The sequence below is a fragment of the Camellia sinensis genome, chromosome 9 (genome assembly GCF_055761805.1).
Source record: "Camellia sinensis isolate YWXY chromosome 9, ASM5576180v1, whole genome shotgun sequence".
Lineage (NCBI taxonomy): Eukaryota > Viridiplantae > Streptophyta > Magnoliopsida > Ericales > Theaceae > Camellia > Camellia sinensis.
In genome coordinates, this window is record NC_138969.1 from 25,992,973 (window position 1) to 26,011,899 (window position 18,927).

Below are 18,927 nucleotides of genomic sequence, written 5' to 3' on the forward strand. Positions count from 1 at the left end.
AACATCTAAACTGAGCAAATTACGAGTTTGTAAAAACTCCTGTAGGAACCGAGGTAGGTAGAGGGTTTGACCGCTTGACCGGGCTAACATCTGGTCCGCTTGAGCGGCCGAGCTTCTGGATTTACCTTCATGACTGGGGTGGTCTGGCACTCCACCTGACCAAGCTAAAGCCAAGCTCGTTTTGCACGACCGCGCTCCCACTTACACTTACCCTCATTTTCCTGCAGAGTCCAAGGGGACCACGCACCAACATTGAGACTCTCAAAGACCGAGCAACCACCAAACAAGAGTTTGTGCCAAACCAACACAGCCATGCTGTAACTAGCCGGCTACACATGGGGCGCTACCACTTCTTGGTCGACACGTCGGTCGCTCTAGCCACGTTCTGGGAAGAATACGGTATCCCAACCGACATACATCTCGAGCTTGGTGCCGAGGAAACAACCCTCTGGGGTAGACTAGACCAGTGCCCTTTCACCGTGCTATCCACAATAGAAGGTGGCTTCCGCTTCCCGGTTAACCCCCTTTTGTGCGAGTTCTTGCGGCGCACCGGGCTAGCGCCAACCCAAGTCTCAACCAACACTTACAAGATAATTAACGGGATCCACGAACTGAACAACCGGCTAGGAACCAACCTAGGATTAGCCGAAATACTTCGCCAGTATACCTTTGGCCATACGGGTGACAGCCTTGCCTATTATTTAAAGATTAGACCGAGCAAGGAGAAGATAGTGACCGGCACCCCGGATAAAGACATGCACGACGATGACTTTTTCTGGGTGTCCGGTAATTATGAAACGGTCGACGTGCCAGGCTGGTATATAAGCAAAAACTTCGGTGAAACATGTAAGTCGTGCTAACTGCTCGGTCAAATTTTTTTCTTTCTAAATTCCGTACTTAATATCTTTTCTTCTTTTACAGCAATTGAGGCTTTGTAAGCCAACTACCATTATCCCAATGAAGCAGCCATTAGAACCGTGCTGTGGTACCGAAACCAAGATTGTCACGAACTTCTCGGCTACGTATCGACCTACTAATACTCTGCTCCATGTCGGAGTAGAGTGACAGACTTTCTTCGAGCGCATCGCCACATCCTGACCCCACATTACCCGACGTGCCCTTTATCCGGCTGACCGAGGCAGAGAAGATGGCCAAACAAAGCCGCATCAAGAATCTCATCACCGCCACATCCATCGAGCTACCGAGCATCCCACATCGCACTTCAAGAGCCGGGCAAACATCTGAGGCCGTCATTGCCTTGGCCTTAACCCCCCCATCACAGGCCAGCAAGGACACCCGCCGAGCTGGAAAAAGGCCTCGAACCACCGATCCCTCAGCCGAGCTCGTCGCGGAGCTGAACAGCGAGCAACCCACGGTCACAACCGAGCTACCACTACCCTGGAAGCCCCAGTTGAAACACCGAGGTAAGGAGATCCCGGCAACCGCCTCGGTCAAAGGCGACAATGAACACCTTCTAGCCTTCAACCTGACAAAAGCCCTCCTACTACCGAGCGACGCGGTCGGCAGCGATCATGTGCCCGACACCTGGCTGGTGAAGTCCTCGGTCAAGTCCATGACCCGGGTAAGAATTTTGCATGCTTTATTCAAATTTTTCAAAGTGTTTGCTTGGTTCCATCTCTAATCAAACTCTCTTCTTGCAGGCCATCCAAAAACAACACCTTGTACTAGAGCGAATTCACAGACTCCGGCAGAAGGCAACCGACGCTGCCAGCCAGGTTGAGCACCTTTAGACCGAGCTGGGGCGATCAAAAGCTTCTTTGGAGATTGCGAACTTTGACAACTCCAGATTATTTGGCCAACTGGGTGCCGCTGAGAAAGAAAGGGACGCTCTCCTGGCCGAGCTGGAAGCGTTGAAGCAATCGAGGAAGGACGAACTGGACAAGGCAAACAACGAAGGTTTCAATGAGGCCGAGGAAAACTATACCAAGCAAGTGGAGGCCACCAAGGACATTTTCTTCAAGTCCGGATGGAAAGCTGCTTGCGAACAGCTCGGCCAAGGATCTGGGACTGACGTGTTTGCCTCTTCCCCTATTGCCTTTCTGCCGGCATACATGATGCCATATGCCAATGACGTCTTCAGCGCCTTGCAGGTTGAGGCCAAGGAAGAAGAAGGCTTGGAGGAGGCCGAGGAAACTGCCGAGGGAGATAACCGCCCAAAGCAGGGCGGCCAAGTTGAGACCGGCGTCAAAGAAACCACAATCACGGTCAACCTGAAGGCAACCTCAACCGGGGATGACCTCGCCGGCCTGTCCCCCTTGGTTTAGTTTTGTCTTTTTCTTTTTTGTTTTTAAGAATGTAACCGGGCTGCCAGCCCCATCGTATGTAATTATATTCCTCATCAATGAAAAGTTCTGATTTCATTAAGTGTTTGCATTGTGTTTAAACTAAACAACTTTGGCCGGGGTAAATCACCTTGGCTTAGCAAATAATCAACTCGTCTTTGAACGAATTATCAACTCATATAGCCGAGATAAACCATCTCGGTTGATAAAACATCAACTCATTTAACCAGAGCAAAATCATCTCAGTCTAAACCACAAAGTTGAGCAAATCATCAACTCACGTAACCAAAGAAAAACATCTCAGTTTAAGTTGAGTAAATCATCAACTCATTCAACCGGAATAAAACATCTCAGTCTAAGTTGAGTAAATCATTAACGAATTTAACCAGAGCAAAATCATCTCGATCTAAATCACAGAGTTGAGCAAATCATCAACTCACGTAACTGGAGAAAAACATCTCGGTTTAAGCTGAGTAAATCATCAACTCATTCAACCGGAATAAAACATCTCGGTCTAAGCTGAGTAAATCATCAACTCATTCAATCGAAATAAAACATCTTGGTTGAAATTTCAGAGTTGAGTAAATCATCAACTCATTCAACCAGAGTAAAACATCTCGGTTGAAATCTCAGAGTTGGGTAAATCATCAACTCATTCAATCGGAGTAAAACATTTCGGTTGAAATCTCATAGTTGAGTAAATTATTGACTCATTCAACCGGAGTAAAACATCTCAGTTACAATTCCAAAGAGTTGAGTAAATCATCAACTCATTCAACCGGAGTAAGACATCTCGGTTACAATTCCAAAGAGTTGAGTAAATCATCAACTTATTCAACCGGAATAAAACATCTTGGTCGAAATCTCAGAGTTAGCATCGAAAACAACAAAATGCTCCAGCAAAGTCAAGTCACTTCTATTATATTAACAAAAAGAGTTACATTCTGAAGCGTAAGGCAAACAAATCCTTACTCAAAAGAATAACATAAAAACTATGAGAAACTTAAAAATAGTATAGTTTGAGGTTGGCTGCATTCCATGGCGAGGGTATGCCTTTGCCATCCAAATCTTCCAAGTGGTATGCCCCCTTGCTCGCCAGACCGGTTATCTTGTAGGGTTCTTCCCAGTTTGCCCCTAGCTTGCCTTCGCCTAACACCAGGGTGTTACCCATGACCTTCCTTAAAACTCAATCACCTACTTTAAACGGTCTAGGGTGCATGGTTTTGTTGTATTTCCTGGACAATTCTTGTTGGTACGCAGCCACGTGAATCAAAGCTTTTTCTCGGCGCTCTTCAACAAGGTCCAACTCTAGGGCTACTGCTTCAGCGTTCAGCTCCGGCTCAAAATTTTCACTGCGGATGGTGGGCATATCAATGTCCAACGGGATGACCGCCTCCATGCTATATGCCAGGGCAAAAAGAGTTTCCCCGGTAGATCGCCGCGGGGTCGTCCGGTATGCCCAAAGGACATTTGGGAGTTCATCGACCCATTTTCCTTTAGCTTTCTCAAGTCTTTTCTTCAACCCATCAAGAATGGTCTTGTTTGATGCTTCGGCTTGGCCGTTCGACTGCGGGTAAGCCAGGGTGGAATTGTAGAATTCAATCTTTAATTCTTCACAAAATCCTCTGAATATGCGCCCGTCAAATTGGGTGCCATTGTTAGAGATCAGAATTTTAAGGATGTCAAACTGCGTTACCACATTCTGCCAGACAAACCATTTGATGTTTTTCTTCTTAATAGTTGCTAAGGGCTCTGCTTCAACCCATTTGGTGAAGTAGTCCATAGCCGCGATGAAGAACTTTCGGTTGTCTGGTGCCGTTGAGAGTGGTCCCACTATGTCTAGCCCCCACATCGTAAAAAGCCAAGGGCTTGTGAGGGGAAGAAGTTCTCTGGCCGACTGGTAAATTTGGTGGGTGAACTTCTGGCACTTCTCACATTTGCGAACATATTTCTGAGCGTCCGTTTGCAAGCATGGCCACCAATACCCTTGCGAAATAGCCCGGTAGGCCAAAGATTTGCCCCCGATGTAATTGCCGCATATGCCTTCATGAATTTTGTACAGGAAAGCGTCCATGCTGTTTGGGTGTACACATTTGAGATAGGGGCCGGTGAAAGACTTCTTGTATAAAGCGCCAGATGGAGAGAGCCAAAACCGCTCTGACTTCACCCGGACTTTATGCGCTTCTTTTTTATCGGCCGGAAGGGTCCGCTCCTTGAAGAAGAGAATAATAGGGTCCATCCAAGAAGGACCTAGCTCGGTGCAAAGTACCTCTATCAGCTCGGTTTCCTCGATACTTGGCCTTGGAAGATACTCAATCAGGAGAGGACTGGGAGATGTTCGGTCGACCACAGAAGCCAGACCGGCTAACTCATCCGCACGACCATTGTCTTCCCGGCCAATTTGTTGGACCCTGATTGCCTGAAATCGCTGGATGTGTTCTCTCACTAGAGCTTGGTATTTTGCCATTCTGTCATCTTTAGCTTCGTAAACCCCAGATACTTGGTTGACAACGAGTTAGGAATCGCTGTAAACCATCAGCTCGGATGCGTGTACCTGAAGGGCGCTCTTGAGCCCGGCCAACAACGTCTCGTACTCAACCTCGTTGTTTGATGCAGGGAACCCGAGGGTGATGGAGTGTTCGATGGTCAGACTATCTGGTGAAATCAGAACTATGCCCAGCACGACACCGTGACGGTTTGAGGCTCCATCTACAAAGAGTTTCCGCATTTCGCCGACAAAGAGCTTTCAACACTCTGAGGGGTCTTGGGAGGCTTGAAGGTTGAGGGGATCGCGGTCGCTCGATTGTTCGGCTTCAGTTTCAATGCTGATCAGTTCCAATTCCTCCCCCCTCAGCGATGCAGCACCGGACCCAACAGGTTGGTTTGTTACGCCCAAGTCCGTTACCACATCGCCGGTCTGCAATATCATGCCGACTGGAGGTTCTACAGCGAGGCGCGCTGGTTTTGCGTTGCCAACATCGTCGTGCTGTGTAATTTCGGTTGAGCCTGCATTCACCTCCTCAGCTGCCGTGGCAAGATCCACCGGGCATATGGAATGAATGTCAAGTGAGAATTCAGCAATGAAATCGGCCAAGGTCTGTGCTTTTATGGCAGTTTGTGGTTGGAACTTGACGTCAAATTGTCCCAATTCGACTGCCCACTTAAGGATTCGACAGGAGAAATCCTCCCGCTCGAATATGGCTTTGAGCGGGAACTCAGTCAAAACGATGATTGTGTGAGCATGAAAATAGTGCGCCAATTTCCTTGAGGCCATCATCAACGCCAAGGCAAGTTTTTCCAGCGGCAAGTATCTCGACTTTGCCGGTAGCATGGTTTTCCTGACGTAAAAAATGAGGAAATACTAGATGCCTTCAGATTGGACAAGTACCGCGCTAACTGCATGCTGAGAGACGGCCAGATAAAGGTAGAGTTCTTCGCCGGGCTTTGGCGTCACCAGTAATGGAGCAGAAGATTGATATGCCTTTAGCTCGGCCAAAACCTTGTCGCATTTCTCGTCCCATGAAAACTTGGATTTTAAGGCTCGAAAGAAAGGACGGCAGCGATCTGATGACCGACTTATGAATCTGTTAAGCGTGGCTGCCATACCGGCAAGATGCTGCACGTCCTTCGCCGAGTTTGGCTGCTTTAACTCTTGTACGGCTCTGATTTGTGTGGGGTCTGCCTCGATGCCTCGGTTTGTGACTAGGAAGCTTAAGAATTTTCCGGATCCCACACCAAAGGCACACTTGGACGCATTCAGGCGTAGCTTATGCTGTTTGAGAATGGCGAACATCTCAGCTAGGTCGGACAAGTGGTCTACTTGATACCGGCTTTTGACCACCATGTCATCGATATAAGCCTCCATCGCCTGGCCTAGCAGAGGAGTGAACATTTTGGTCACCATCCTTTGGAAAGTCGCCCCGGCTTTTTTCAAATCAAAAGGCATGACTCGGTAGCAGAAGAGTCCCATTGGAGTAGTGAATGAGGTGATTTCATGGTCGGGGCCATGCATGACAATCTGATGATAACCGCGGTAGGCATCCAAGAAACTGAGCCTGTTATGTCCGGCCGTTAGATCCACCATCTGGTCTATTCGGGACAGGGGCAAGCTCGGTTGACGGTCTTGTAGTCGACGCAAACTCTCCACTTCCCATTCTTCTTGGGTACTACGACCGTGTTTGAAATCCACTAAGGGTAGTGCACTTCCTGAATAGCCCGTGCCTTAAGCAAGTTCCTTACCTCCTCCGCGACTACCTCGGCGTGGTGCAGTTATCAAAAATATTATTTTGTTGTTGAAGCTATTTATACATCACAAACTATCATTATTTATGTTTGAATCAAATTTTATTTTACTGTCAATTGAATCAGATTTTACTTACTGTCAACTGAATCAGATTTTATAAACATAGTGCAAGCCAGGGAGAGTAGGGGCGGCAATGGGGTGGATATTATTTCCCTATCCCCATTCCCCATGGGTACTACCCTTCCCATCTCTTAATGGGTTTGGATTTTTCCCAACCCAACTTGACCCTTTCTTTTTTTTTTTTTTTAAAGATTCACAACCAATGCTAAATATACATTCAAGCTTATTTTATTTTATTTGACTCTACAACAAAATCAAATACACATTAATTAATTAATTAAAAAGTTTTTTTAAAATAATCAAATATATAGACAATCAAATAAGCTTTTAGCAATTAAAAAAAAATGTGGAAGAACCTGTTTGAAGAAAGTGTTATAAGACCCAGATTAAATTGCATTAGGGCCTAAATAACCCATTTCAAAAGACAAATGATAGCATTTAACTCTGTCCAATGAAATTTGACAACTGCACAAGCTAGGAGATACTGTACATTGTTGTTTAGGTTCTTTATAAAAGCACATTCTGTAACAATGACAAATATAAGTGAGCAATCAGATCAATGCACATGAAGGCACAAAATCTATATATTTCAAATTACTATGTAATATTATCACATTTCTACATCATGTATGATTGAAGGCACAAAATCTATATATTTCAAAGAACTATGTAATATTATCACATTTCTACATTATGTAATGATTGAGTTAATATTCAAAATACCATTGTTGAAAACAACATGCTACTATAAACAAAACATGAAATTCACCATTTTTTAAAACATTTTGCCAATATGGTTAATCTTAATCAAGTAAATATGTTAACATCATGTTAGGCTTATGCAAATCACTACTACATTTGGTGCCAAAGGATAACATTATGAGATCTAAGGAACATTTGCTGCTTTCAGCCCAGTGCTTTCATCACTTCGTTACTCAAGAGTCAAGCCTCTCTAATTCATTCCTTCCCCATTAATTTGAGCTCCTCTAGGATATTTCCTAATTTAGTTTCAGAATGCATTTTCTTCTTGGCTTCTATCCAGCCTCTGTTGGTTGTGTATGCCAAATTATACCCTGAAAAGCAATCGTGCTAAAATTTCAACAAATTTTTGTGACTCCAATTTTCATCTAAGAAAGATTTTTTTCTACATCAACATTTCTAATGACCCAACTATCAAATTTCTTTTTGCCACTCTCACCTACTTTCCGAATTCTTTATACATTTTGCAACATCTTATCTACTTTGCAATCGCAGGGAGTTTTGCTTTGGTGTGATTTGAAATTTACAACTACGTCATGACCACCCATATATGTAGACCAGGATAGTAAACCAAAGAAACATACAAATCAAAAGTTACAATTCCCTTTTAACAGCTGAAATGAATATTTTTTCAAGTTCCCTCTACCCAACTAGATCAGTTGTTTCAATAGCCATTGTTCATTGACCGCCTATGTTCAACTGGCTTAGTCATACATGTCAACCGTAGCTATGCCTTTACGTTTTGGATTCAATCAACCTTCAAAAACCTTGGAACATATGGATATGATTAATGCAAGTGTCTTACTCTATTCTTCTTAGAAACACTTAACCACTTCCCTTTATGTGTGTTCCAAAACACTGGCGCTTTCTTAACGTAATGTACAAAATGCAGCTTTTTGCCTCTTTCAAACAATGAAAATGATACTAATTAGCCACGTAGTCAAACAAATTGCACATCCAAATCATAGTCTACTGCAACTTTTTGTCTCTTTCAAACAAACACACAAGCACATGATGGGTGTGCAAAAACCACTTACAAAATGCACACAATTGCAAATTCTCAGCAGAAATACTAGTTATTGTACTGATTTCACAACTTCTTACCTACAGACTTAAAACCAAATAAAACCCATTAAAGTTATTGGCAAAAAAATGTGAAAATTGCAACAAACTAGCCCTGAACTAAGAATCAACATAACCCAATAGGCACCAAGAAAAATGAGTTCAAATAGTAGAAGAAAAGTGGAGTGCCAAGTTGGGGAAGAACTTCTGATACGGCAGAGGGTTCAAAAGCGAAAGTTATTCTCTTTCTCTGCAGAGATTTTCGATTCCGAAACCGACAAAAAATGTGGGACTTGGATTGATTCTTGAAAGAGTGAGAAGAGGCTGAATTGATGGAATTTGGAGTAGCCAAAGGAACTAAAAATGATTCAAAATCTATCTATCTATCTATCTATACTATTATAAAGTGAACACCTCTTATGGTGTCCAGAAGCTTTGTTTCTTATGCTGCCACGTATGCACTTTTTTAATTTAAAATTAAAAAAAAAATTAGATAGATGAGTGGAGGGGATTTGAACCTTAAACTTATATCAAATGAATAACACTCTCACCACTTGACTAACACACAACATATAATAAATTTTTTATTTTATTTTCATTTATTTGAATAGCACACGCATCGCGTGTGCCAACTGCTAGTAATCTACTAAACAAATCCAGAGAACGAGAGAACGAGATAGCGAAACTCACCACGCTGAAGAACCATCGTGGTAACGCCAATGGAGATCGCTGCCGCTAGATCGTTGCCTTCGCAAATCCGACGGAGATCGTTGCCTTCGCTGCTATGTGAGAATGAGAATGAGAAGACCATGAGATTGCGAATGAGAACCCTGAACACAACATATGGGGAATTGGGCGGGTGCCCATTCCCGACCCATATCATTTGGATATTTAAAAAACACAAATTAATCCAACGGGATTTGATTACGTATGATAGAGTTTTAAAATTATGATTTAAGAATGGAGTTATCTTTTGAATTTGAGAGTTTGGATATTATGATTTGAGTGTAAAAAATTAATTTGGTTATGAGTTTTAAAAATAATTTTGAATTGATTGATATAACATATAATATTTGATTTAAAAATTTACAACTCATAACCAAACATAAATCCAAAATTCTATTCAAAACTCATAAAAAAATAAAAAAAAATCCAAGATATTTTATTTAAAATATAAAAATAACAGGTGCCAAAAAATAAAAAAAACATGAATACTGTTCTGGTCAACCGATCAGACATCTGGGGGAACGTCCGGAAGGATGACTGGGTATACCCAAAATTCAAAAACCTTCTGCTTTTCATAATGGAGAACACGAAAGAGAGAGAGTAGCCAAACAGGAAAGAGAAAAATGTTTTGAAATCTGTGGTGGAATCACAATTTCAAAACTCCATCCAAACAATGTATGCAAATGGAATGGTGGAATTAAGTTTTCAAAGCTACATCAAACATAGTCTATATATTTGGATTGTGTCTCTATGGATATTTACAAGGTTGAATCCCCATTACCATACAAAGGGGATAAACATTTTATCGTTGGTTGTGACCTAGTCGACAATCTCTTTGGCCAGCAATGGTGACCTAAAACCACAAAATCTCGAAACAGAGAAAAATAGAGTGAGGGAGACCGAAAGAGGAAGGAAGACGAAGTGAGAGAGAGAGAGAGAGAGAGCTTACCTAAATTGCAGATGGAGAAAATTCATAGAAAGGCAAACAACGAGCTTACCTAATGCAAACAACGACATGGATTTAGGGCTAATGTTGTAGGAGGAAAAAAAAAAAAAAAAAAAAAGCTGCTTATTTCGTTTTGATTTTCAGAAGATGCTTTTTCAGAAAATTCTATTTTTTTTAAATTTTTCGTATTTTTTTTATTTTTAATGAATTTTTTAATATTTTAAGTAATTTTTAAAATTTTTAAATACATCTAACATAAATACACTTAAAAAGTATAATATTTGTAGAAAAAAATCTTTAAAAAATTCACTAAATACCAAAAATACAAAAGAAAATTGAAAACTCAGTATATTTTTCATATTTTTGTGCATTTATTAATTTTTAAAAATATTTTTTATAAATATTTTACTATTTAGATATATTTAAGTAATGTGCATTTAAAAAATTTAAAAAATTGCTTAAAATTATAAAAATATTCACTAAAAATAAAAAAATACAAAAAACTCAATTTTCAAAAAATTAAATTCAAAAAACTGAAACCAAACATAAGGTACAAAACAACGTAGTTTTATGCTTTTTGTGACAACAACTAAATATTTATGGGGAAAAAAATTGATAGGCGGGAATGGAAGGGGCCAAAACGGAAAAAAAGGAAAAATGGGGAATAAAAGGATGGAAAAAAAAATGATATGGGGAACTGAAAGGGGCCAAAATAGAAAAAAGGAAAAGTGGGGAATAAAATGATGTAAGCTAATTGAGACGGTGTATTTGCTAACGCAAAACTATCTTTTGAGACGGCAAATTCTCTTAACTCAAATAGTTCTACGAAAATGTCTTTTTTGAGATGGTCATTTTTGCTGACGCCAATTTGATACTTTTGTGATGGCAATTGTTACCAAAGCAAATTATTAGACTCAAATACCCTTTTTTTTCTTGTAGTGTGGTGGTCAGTGGTGACTGAAGGTGGTAGGTGAGAGGAGAAACTAAAAATTTATTCTAAAAACAAGTAAAAATAAGACAATATTTTAGTATTTTGAATTTCTTAAATGTTAAGTTATATATATGTAAAAGGTATTTAAAATAAAAATTAATTATCCCTAAGGGCCATCCAAGTCAGTAATTGGGCAAGCAAGCTCCCCATGTTATTGATGATGAGTTCGAATCCCATTCTTTTGTTTAATTTATTAATTGACCATATTCGATTTGATTTTCATAAATTTATTTTAATTTTTTTAAATAACTAAAATTTAGTTTCATGAAAAAAAAAATTTAAAATTTAAAATATTTATCATTTTTATATAGTTTTATCACCTTGGAGGGTAAAAAAAAATTTTAAAATAAAATTTTGATATTTATTTTTATCAAATTAATTAATTTATATATATATATATATATTTTTTTTTTAATTTTAAAAATCATAGAATGAAACTAAATAGGGCCAAAATCTCTTAATTTTGAATTTACTTTCATGGGTAGATCCAAAAGATTTTGTCTAACAATAGTGGGCCGTATGAGGTGGATAGGCCCATATACAACTGGGCTTCCTCACTAGCAAATTAGATGTGAGCCAAACTTTTATTGGCCAGTTTGGTAGAACTGTGGGAAAGTGATTATAAATTATACCTTAACAGATTATAATTTATAACTGTGAACATAAGCCGGTAATTTGTTTAGTGCAACTATAGGATTATAGATTTAAGCAGCAGAGTAGTGTTTGGTAAATAAGTTGTAAAATAATTTTTTACTATATAATTGTCATTTTTGCCCTTATAAGATATAAAATTTGTGATTTCATTTATAATACATTTTTTTCTTTTTTCTTTTTCATTTTATTTTCTTTTCTTTTCTTTTTCACCTTATTTTCTTTTCTTTTTTTAAAAACTTTTTTTCTTCTCTTCTTTCTCTGTTAATTTTTTAGATTTATTAATTCATTAAAATTAATATTCATGTTCTAATTTATATTAATGTTGTGATTTCATTACATATTATTTTCATATATTCATTTTTATTATTTATAACTATATTTCTTTTCTTTATTATTATTATTAATTGTGATTTTAGTATAAAAATTATCAATTGCTCATCAATTATTAAAATTAGTATCAATTATTATTATTATTATTATTATTATTATTATTATTATTATTATTATTAATTTGTTCATCAATTATTAAAATTATCGTCAATTGTCCATTAATTATTATTATTATTATTTTTTCATATTATTATTATTCTTAGTAAAATTAGTAAAATTATTATTATTAGTGTCAATTAATGGATTAATTATTATTATTATTATTATTATTATTATTATTATTATTATTATTATTATTATTATTATTATTATTTTCATTTTTAGTAGCAATTAATATTAATAATCAACAATTGTTATTAATTAGTATCAATTAATATTAATTAATATATTAAATTTAATTTATTAATATTTATTTTTTAATACTAAAATTATTTAATTCTATCAATTATATTTTATTAATATTTATTTTTTTCTACAATTATTTAATTATTTAATACTAAAATTATTTTTTAATTCTAAAATTATTTTACTTTCCTTCTCCTCTTCATCTGTACGTTGTCGGTGGCAAAGTGACGATAGCGAAACGATGAACCAGAGATAATGGTTAGTGTTTCAGATTGAGGAGCTAAGGTTTTATCGCCTCTGGTTCGTGCGAGAGAGAGAGAGAGAGAGAGAAGAGATCGCGATCGCGATTGTGGTGGCGCTAGGATTTCCTCTGGTTTGTGCAAGAGAGAGAGATGAGAGAGAAAGAAAGAGAGAGAAAAGAGATCGCGACTCACGATTGTGACGGAGCAGATTGAGATCACGACGGTGCTAGGGTTTCCACTCGATCGCGAAAGAGAGAGAGAGAAAAGACGGAATAAATATGGATGTTGTCACGCCCCAAATTTTAATTACTTGAAAACATTACCAAGAGCTTGAGATTTAGGTCCGTTTTTTTTTTTTTTAATTAAAAATATCTATTACCTTTGAATAATAGAAACATAATAGTACATGTTCTCTTTCATGATGAGTACAACAATAATAATAAAAATACATGCCAAGCTCCCGCTACGAAGTTACAAATAAATAATTACGAACAACAAAGTATAATGAGATTACACACACGATATACATGAACTTCCTAATTCTTCAACCAATCAATCCGAAATCTCTTCCTGTAAAAAAAAATGAAACAACAAGGGGTGAGCATAGTTGCCCAGTAGGAGTCTCACAGTTCTAAAACAATAACCATCCTATAGATAGAAATGATCATGCATGCAAGGTGATACCATATAGTAAAGTAATGTCTTGTAGTTTCAAAATATCATACGTAGAGTACCTTTTTCTCAAAATTTATTTGAACATTTAAAGAAAACCTTCAACCATCAAAACTATCCATTTTTATCAGAAAATCATAAATCCCTTTGGAAAACGAATATATTTAAGGAACAACATCATTTTAAATTTATTAACCCATTTTGAAATGTTCCTTATTTCCATCTTGACATTCCCCTTTTTATTTCCACTCTCCCTTTTTACTAATTGCGTTTACTAAAACTCTATCCCTCAAGTTCATGTTCACTTAATACTCAAAACAATCCTCACACACTCCATTCCTACTTGTCAATCCTTTATTGCTATAACTCTTTAATGTAGAAGTCTAATGACAATTACATCACATCCACATTTGCATTATCAACTATAATTCAACATATCATAACTACATCATATCCACATTTGCATTATCAACTATAATTCAACATATCATAACTACATCATATCCACATGTGTGTTATCAATCATAATTCAACATATCCCTAGGATAATAAATCCTTTTAATTCAATTTCTCAATTAATCATAAAACAAAACTCTTAAATTTTCCTTATAGATACAAACAACCCGGTGAGTTCTTTATCTCCAATCCCTTATCCAGTTACCATTTCATTATCCATTCTTTTCAAATAAATTTCTATATACATTTCCATTCCATACCAATTTACACATCACATGGTAATTTCACAAGTTCATCACAAGTCACATATATCATCACTGACCTCAACACACTTCACAACACATTCCACATTTTGCCGACTTGATACAGCGGGATAGCGGGCACCAAATTCATAGCAGATTCCACATTTTGCCGGCTATTATACGGCGGGAAGTGAACTCCCAATATCATTTTCTCAAAAAAAACCATTTTCAACTTTTTGAAACCGTCCCCCACATTTGTCGGCTATTATACGGCTGGACGTGGGCATCCAAAACATTTTCGAAAACCATTCGTTTTTCCACTTTTGCTGGCTACAATACGGCAGGACTGTGTGGACACCCAAAAATACTTTTCCCACATTCGTTCAGCGATAAGCCTAGACAGGGCAATTGGGCACCTTAAATTCAAACCATCCCCCACATTTACCAGCTATTATATAGATGGTTGTGGGCACTGAAAAATCATTTTTTTTAATTTTTAAAACAATCCCTCACATTTACTGGCTATGATACGGACGGTCATAGGTACCGAAAAATCATTTTTCAACTCCTCGCGCGGGTACCAACCACAACACAACCCAACACAACCCAACCCAACTCAACTCAACTCAACTCAACTCAACCCAACACAACTCAATTCCACACAACACAACTCAACCAACTCAACACAACATAACCCAATACAACTCACATAACACACAACAAGATTCAACACAACCCTTTTAACACAAAGCTCATACCATCCATGACATCAGTAATTTCCTTTCCCCCAAGTTTAGTTCACATTATAACATAATTTAAGACATCAACATTATGAGTTCAATCGCAACTTTTACATACATTTCTCAAATTCTTTAAAATTTCAATTAAACTTGTACATGTGTAATTTAAAACCTCAATTTCATGATTCTACTATTAATTGAAGCAAAACCATTAACCATCTTCATGAGCCAAACTAGGGTTTTTAAGAGAAGTTAAAGCTTTTCAGAAAACACATTTTATTCCAACCCTTCTATTACTTTTACACCCAAACTCAAGACCCAAGATAATAACCCAACAAATAAACCAAACTCTCTTCAAGCCCTAACCCCCAATCTCGTGATTCATCACAATATGCATAAAAATATAAACTTTTGTGTTTATATAAAGAAAATACCACAAATCTATCCATAAACGAGGATATTGAAAGAGAACTAGAAACCCCTACCTCTTGAAGCCAAGAGATGACGACCCAAAAATCAATGGCGACGAAACCACGAACCAATCAGACCAAAATGAAGCTTTTGACGAGATCTACACTTTTTCTCAAAGGACCATGGTGAAACAATCACTCTAGGTGGGTAGATCCAGAGATCTTAGTGCCAAAAGCTTGAGTTTAGAGAGAGAGAGAAGAATTCACGGTTTGAGAGAGAGGAAAGAGGAGAAAAAGTGAAATGAAATATGTTTGGAACCTATTTATAGTAGTAACGAAGTAGCCCTAAGATCAATAAAATAATAGGCCCAAAACCCCCCATGGGTAGGGCCCAAAACCAGTCCAAAAATCTGGAAAAATAAACACGCAGGGGTTGACCCTTTGGGCAGGGGGGTCGACTCTTTATGTAGAAAAGGTGATCTGGTACAAGCAAGGGGGTCAACCCTTAGACAGAAGGGGGTCGACCCTATTTTCTAGCCACCAATACAGAAATTCTGCAACATAAGAGGGTCGACCCTCTCCAGACTGGTGTCTACCCTATTTTCCAACGACACCTCCAAAAACTTCACCAACAGGTAAGGGTCGACCCTTAGGAAGGCTGGTGTCGACCCTAAGGCAAAATTTCTAAGTTTTCAAGGAACTTTTGACAAGAACAAACGCAAACGATCAAACCCAACGAGTTTAAATCGGATTGTACTCCCTCAAAACCAATAGACAACAACTCTAAAGACTTCCAATGATAAAAATAAGGATATTAAACACACTCTCCAAAGGATTAAGGGATGCGGGCATTACAGATGTTGTGTTGTGTTGAGGGGGAAAATAAGTGTCGGAAATCGCTCCATTCGTCGCCGGAAATCGCTTCTGTCCATCGGAAATCGCCAGAGTCCTTTCATGAGAGGGAGAAAATGAGTGTATTTTATTTATATACCTAGTTCACTGGTAATTACTTCAAAGTATGAAGGACATTTAAGTCTTTCACATGCAGCTTGCCGGTTAAGCTGAAAATTAAGCACCCCTTCCCCTACTCAACCAAAAAGCTCATTTTTCACTTATAAAAAGCTATAATCTATACCCATTAAGTTACACTATACACTCCAAAACCACTTATTTTAAGCTATAAGTGGATTTAAGTTGAAAATAAGTTGTGCCAAACAGGCACATTATCTCATCAACCAAAGGAATAAAAAAACAGATCCAATTTTTTTTAACACAAAAAGTTAATATGAATTTGAATTACAAACTTTGCTTTTTCTTTTTTCTTTTTGCGCCAAAACATTGTGTCCTATTTTAGTATGGGTGAAATCATTTATTTTTATTTGTTTTTGGATACATGGGAGACTACTGACAAAGTTGGTGTCACGACCCAAACCCGCCCCTATGGGTTTAGCACCGTAACAGACCAGTAATCCGAGATTACCGAAGGCCTGCTTAACAGTAAGACAGGAAAACAGATTACAGGGGCATGGCGGAAGCCAATATAGTAAGTAAACAATGTCCATGAGCTGTGACAGTCTGTATGCAAAAAGACTTTTTAGAACATACATACACAATCAGTGCAAAACGGTAAACCCGTTATATACAATCATTCAGTACAGGGACTTAATCCCTGATTTCAGTACAGTAACAGTGTTGCCAGTTTACACAGTATTACAAAAGCATATACAGAGACAGACGGGGGAATTCGAAACACCCCTAAGCCATAGCTTGGCAGGCTCGGAATCTCGCAGTGAGGCACAGTGGTTGGCTTGACAAAAGGGAAGTCTACCCCACGCTCCTAGCTCCGGTCTGGTGCCTGTACACCTACATATATATATGAGCAGCGAGCTAAAGCCCAGTGAATAACATAATGCGTAAAGGGGTTTAGAATGAATGTCCTTACAGTAATAAAAACAGTTCATTAAACAGTATTTCAGTCAATCAGTATCTCAGTCATTCAGTCATATGTGGTACATCCATTAGCATAGCAGTACAGTAAACAGTAGGTCTTGGAAGACCAGGTCTTAACAGACCCAGCAATAAATGATGGCCATCAATCAGTAAATAGTAATGGTTCCACAAGGGAACCGACAGAGATCTCTGTGACAGTAGCAGTAAACAGTAGGTACTAAGGATGCCACAATACAGTTCAGAATATAGGACATACATTCTGTGACGCCCCAAATTTTTTTTTTTTTTTTTTTTGGACATCATAATAAGATTTAGGGCTTGAAATCAATATTGCCATCAAACATCACTAATATCCATTAATTAATAACCCACAAATTTCAAGGTTTTCAAATTACAATTCTAATAGAACTTAAAACTTAGTCTCGGTACACAAAAAGAAGTTTAAAACCACTGCAAAAGAAAAGATAGAGAAATATAGGAAATGGTTTGTGGAATTTGGGGACTCTTCAAGCTAACCAAGGCTGAACGTCACCTTGCACGGCCTCGACGTTTCCTTCGTTTTCTTCGGTACCTGGCATAAAACGCCAGGGCAACGAGAATGCCAATGAGCGACGAGCTCAGTAATATACTACAACCCGAAAATACCCACCCCGATAATAATACTCATAAATAATAAATATCGTATAATAACAGAATAGTAAGCAACATTTAGCAAGCATAACAGACATGCTAATAGTTGAAATAATAACAATAGATAAATAAATAAAGATGACAAATGGAAATAGTGATTCATCATAAGGAAAATGCATGCTTTTCTTTCTAATTTTTCTTAGATTCAGTTAATCAGGTAAATTTAAGTAACTCCCCGCGGAGCACTATTTCCACTCAACCGCTAAGCAATGGCCACGGGCAATTCTGACTCCCCCTTGGTCAAATATTCAAATGTTACTTACTGTAACTACCAATGATGCCCACGCACCAGGGTTATGTACCCAAGTCGTGACATCACGGTCTGCCCCAAGGGAACGGTCTATGTTGTGACACCCGCACCACCAACCTTATATCGCCTACACCGATAAGAGCCGAAATACCTTCCCGTGCCATGTTAGGGTTCGCAACTCACTTGCGCAAGATTCTAAACCGGGCTCACCCCATCACTTGTAAACTTAAATGCATCTATTCAATTTCGTGTTTCTTTACTTCATCGAATTCACATTTTAATGCATGTGTGAGTTTTAGTTTGAGAACCGCAGTGACATAAGGTTTATATAGCACAACACAATCATATATGGCAACCAAAATAAATATGATAGAGTGTCTTAGGAGTCATTGCAAGATTTCTTAAGAATTCGCATACTTCTTCCTTCAGCACTGTATGGTTAACCAAAAAAATATGAAACCCATACCATATGATGTTCAACCATTATAATATTTTAACTGGTGCTAGTTCATCGAGTTAGGAAAATATTTCGAGAAGAATACCAGGGCTAAAAACGATTTTAAAATGGAGAATATTTTTTTTGGAAGAAAACTGGTTTTCTGGACAGTGAGTTTCATTCACTTCCAGCACAGATGTTCTGTGTTCGAAAAATAAAAAGGGTCCTCAAACGGTGTCGAAAAGAGGAATGGTCGGAAAGGTTTGCTAAATTTTTAAGTTTAGAACATATTTACAGAAG